The following is a 4,342-nucleotide window of genomic DNA, read 5'->3' as shown; positions in this document are numbered from 1 at the left end:
ACAAATGACTAGTCTAAACTACTGCAAACAAACAAGAGATGAGATGAGTATTAGTATATGTTGTACTGAACTGAAGATTACATAGATCCATTGATGATCAGTCTATGAGACACTGTTTAAACCTCATTGTTTTGAATTAGTAAAATCTACAAAAATTAACAAATACCATACAGAAAAAAGGCTGTGAATGAGAGGTGTGACAGACTGCAATCTAACACAACACACGGAAATGCTCTGATTCGCAAAATTTGTCATATGCATTACTATCTTACTTCATAGAGAGTCTATGATATCACTTAACATAGCTGCACAAGTGTATTACCTTTTAAAGCTCTGTATAACAATATCAGAATATATGCTACAGCATTGTGACACTTCTTAAATACTCCAAGGAATAAATAAGCATCTTTCCATCCCTTTTGTCATTAATCATCATCTAACATTTAAATACATTCAATAAAAATGTAATCAGTCCTATTGATTTACAGCCAAGATTTTCATATCAAAGCATCCTAGTAGTTACACATACACCAACACATATAAAATATACTAATAAAAATTACAGACAGTGATACTTAGCATAAGGCACCTTGATAACTGCAGTATTCCACAGTAGGTTGGTACTAACAAGGAAGGCAGAAAGCAGGTGGTGCAGAGCATACAAGGCTAAAAAGAGACTTTTATGATAGAAATAAGTTTTAATTCTTTACGGAGACAAAACAGATAAAGGAAAAGAAAAGAGAGTATCTCCCATATTAAGTCATTCCCCTCAGCTGGCACTGAGGACATGTGAATAGCTCCTGAATAAATTCAGACCGTGTATCTGTATTTTGCATACTGGATTATTTTTCATTAAATATTACATATACGAAAACCTGAGATGAATTCCTAGCCCTCTGAAGACAACAGTAAACACCTACAAAATGCTACTGAAGTGTCATCACTGAATTCCTCATTACAAAAACGTATATTTCATAAATAAATTGGAAAAAAAATGTGAATACTGTAGTTATTTTAAATTGGATTTTCTTGTAATGGTACTGGAAAAATTTTTAATCTTTCTATGACAGGAAACATGTAAGAATTTAATAGAATTAGTTAGAAGATGGGCAGTGTCTGGTTATACAAACATAACCATGCTTTAAGAATATCAAGATATTTCTTGTTTGCATGTCTGAAGATTTCTGAATCATCCACTTTAATTCCTTCTCTACTGCCAACATAAAATGAAAAAAGTAGAAATACCCATTAGCAAACTTCTTTTGGCAAAAACATTTGTTCCAAGCTTTGTTTTCTACACTAAGGTTATTTCTTGGACTTCCTATTCAAAATTGGAGTAAAGAATTCCCTTTCTAGTATCATAACCATCTGTCACATCTGTTAGGTATAAGAGCACCAGCCAACAAGTCTCAAAAAAACTGCCAAAAAAGACATCTTTGACATAACCACCAATTGATTGAAGCAATTACAAGGATGATGCAGTAAAATATTCTTTCCCTGCCTGAGGAGACACAAGAGTTGTGATCCCTGTATAACTACTATATATAAATTCACTGTGTTTTCTAAAATTTGTATTAACCACATTGGAAACTATCCTTTGCTTTTGGCTAGACTTTGGTTTACTTCAAGTCCTGCAAAACCTGCAAGTGAAGTAAATTAGTATCACTTATCATCTGTAATCTCTTCTCTGCCAGAAGTTTAGAGACAACAGAGTACATCTTTCCTCCTTCTGCTTGAGGCTGGAAGCTTTACGCATACAATTAAAGAGAAGCAGGCTAGTGGTACCACTCCAATCATATTCAGCATCCTTTGTTGGTATAAAATTTAATCCTACAAGTCAAGAACATGAATAATTTTTAAAATACAAAATCAAAATACATGAATCACATAAGCTCACCATCACAACTGAAAAAATGGCATTGGAAATACAATATGAATTAACTTGAGTAACTTTAAATCTTCCTTATTTATGTGTTTAATTGTTCTACAATGTTATGTAGTTTCTGAAGTACATTAACAGGAATGGCTTCCTATACACTTTACTATCAGTAGTTTACCTCAGAAGGCTGAAAGACAAATGATAGCTGTGGGACACTAGCCTGTGCCTCACCCAATCCTTGACGAACATCTCATCAGGCCTGAGTTTTTTACTACAACTCTCTCTGTAGTTGTTTGCCTGTCCATTTTTCCCCTCAAACAGCTCTGTGACAAATGCTTCTGTCAGCTCTTGCTTTTCTTGTTTAACCCTGAGAAAGCACTGTTGCATGCACAACCAGCAATTTCTCTTTTCCTGTATTTTTAATTTGCTAATTTAGAAGTAGCGGGTTGGCTCTGTGAGTGGTTTGGTTTGTCCAGCTGCCTCTCCTACAATCTTGTAATAATAGTTCTGTGTTTGTTGAGGTTGTCTTTACTATTAATGCAGTCTTTTTCCGATCAGTCTTGCTCATTTAGCTGATAAAACGTGCAGCCCATGTAGCACTTCTTATTACAGCCATTATATCTGGTCCTAACTCTCTCTGTAACGTGCTTAGCTGCTTATTCTTAGAAGAAACTAAACCATTAATAATAAATACACATCTGCCTAGCTTCACTCACCCCAAACAACATACTTCTCTTTGAAGTGTTCTTTGTGTACTAGGTTATACTGTGGAACTATTTCAGTTAAGCACTAAAATCATTACAATGTTTTTAGGTTTGGAAGTGTCACTCCTGCAACTTAATACACTTCGTATTAACTTTACAAAACGTTATCCTTCTATTGAAATACTTAAACTATATGTAAGATATGATCTATTGTGGTGACTGTTTACCTGAGCACTTTTTTTAAAGACAGAATTGTCCTTTCGGTTCATATTCCAATTTTCTAGTAATAACCTGTTTGAAAGAAAAAATAAAAAACAAATAATTACAGCAGCTTTTCATGAAGATACACAGTAGCTTTGTATGTCTGCTTAGCCATGTCCTTGTGTGACAGAAAATCTTTTTATTGTAGAGGCATAATGCATTTGAAAGCTCTTTAGAAATACTTTTGCTTGCTATTACTAACAAAGTGGTGCTTTCTGATTCTGAACTGGCAGTTAAGAAGCATTAATCATGAAGGAACGTAAGGATCAATAAAATTTAATTGTCCTTCCCTTTTTGTTTCTAGGCAGGTATCAAACCTAGCTCTAAATGACACTAGAAACAGCAGGGAATGGTGTGTCACCTGAGCCAATTCAGTCTACTGAGATACAGTTGGCATGCAGTGCTAACACAGTTATATTGCTCCAAGGAACTGACTTAGCTCATTTGGAGTCCACAGGGATACCTCTGCCTAACATCCCATTGTACTGTTATCTGTTACATTACTGTTAACAGAAAAAGGTAAAAGAAACTCCATGCTAAGGGAAGATAAGGAAGAGAAAACAAAGAAAAAACCTGAAGAGTGCTTGGCAGGACATGCAGAGAGATAAGATAATTGAAAATTAGAGTAAAGAAGACACAGGACAAATTCTGGCATGTCCAAGACTTAAAGGGGAAAGGAAAAAGTTTGAGTCTTATTATTTAGGAAAGCAGAAAAAAGACAGATTAGGAGGTGAGATCTTTGAGAGAACAACTTTGCAAATCCTTTGGTAATTCAGGACATGTAAGAGTGAAGAAGGTGGTTTAGGTAATCCTGCCAGGAAAAGGTTAGTGGAAACTTCACAGGTCTTTAGAAGCAAAGAGAAAAGGAAATGGATGGTAACTTGAAAAGTAGATGGGTTGAGATGGGATTATTTCAGAACAGAAGATGTTACATAATTTCATGCGACAACACAATTCTAGCAGACAGAGAATGGATGATGATGCAGTTAGAAAAGTTAGGGTAAGGTAGGATAGAAGGAGTCCATGCAGATTTCAGAAAATAAAAAATAATTTGTATTTCAGAATAAGAGGTCAGACTAAAGGAAGAGGTACTAAAAAGGATATTTTATTTTTTCATAATATATACAAAGAGAAATACAAAGATTTGGTAGGTGATAGAACTCAGCAAGGAGATGAACAACTTCATGTCATTTCCCTTTGACATAGGAGATGGAGGAACCACAACTGAGAAAAAAACAATAGCCTGTAAGTTTAACACACTGTTACACCACTGCTCAGATCCTTTACTATGATGGTTGCTAATACTATAAGATTGCAAAACTAAATCTCTCTAAAGCAGACAATTCATTTGTATGTCCTTTCCCAAGCCTCAAAAAAACCTCTAAAACTGACAGTACAGGAAACAGCATTTCTTTTGCAAATAGCTGATACTGACAGTCAGATATTCTTGCCTCTACTTTGTGAATTAAAAATGTAATTATTGAGAGATTCTTGATAC

This window comes from Netta rufina, assembly GCF_964035555.1.
Source record: "Netta rufina genome assembly, chromosome: 15".
NCBI lineage: Eukaryota > Metazoa > Chordata > Aves > Anseriformes > Anatidae > Netta > Netta rufina.
Note: the sequence above shows the minus strand (reverse complement) of the source record.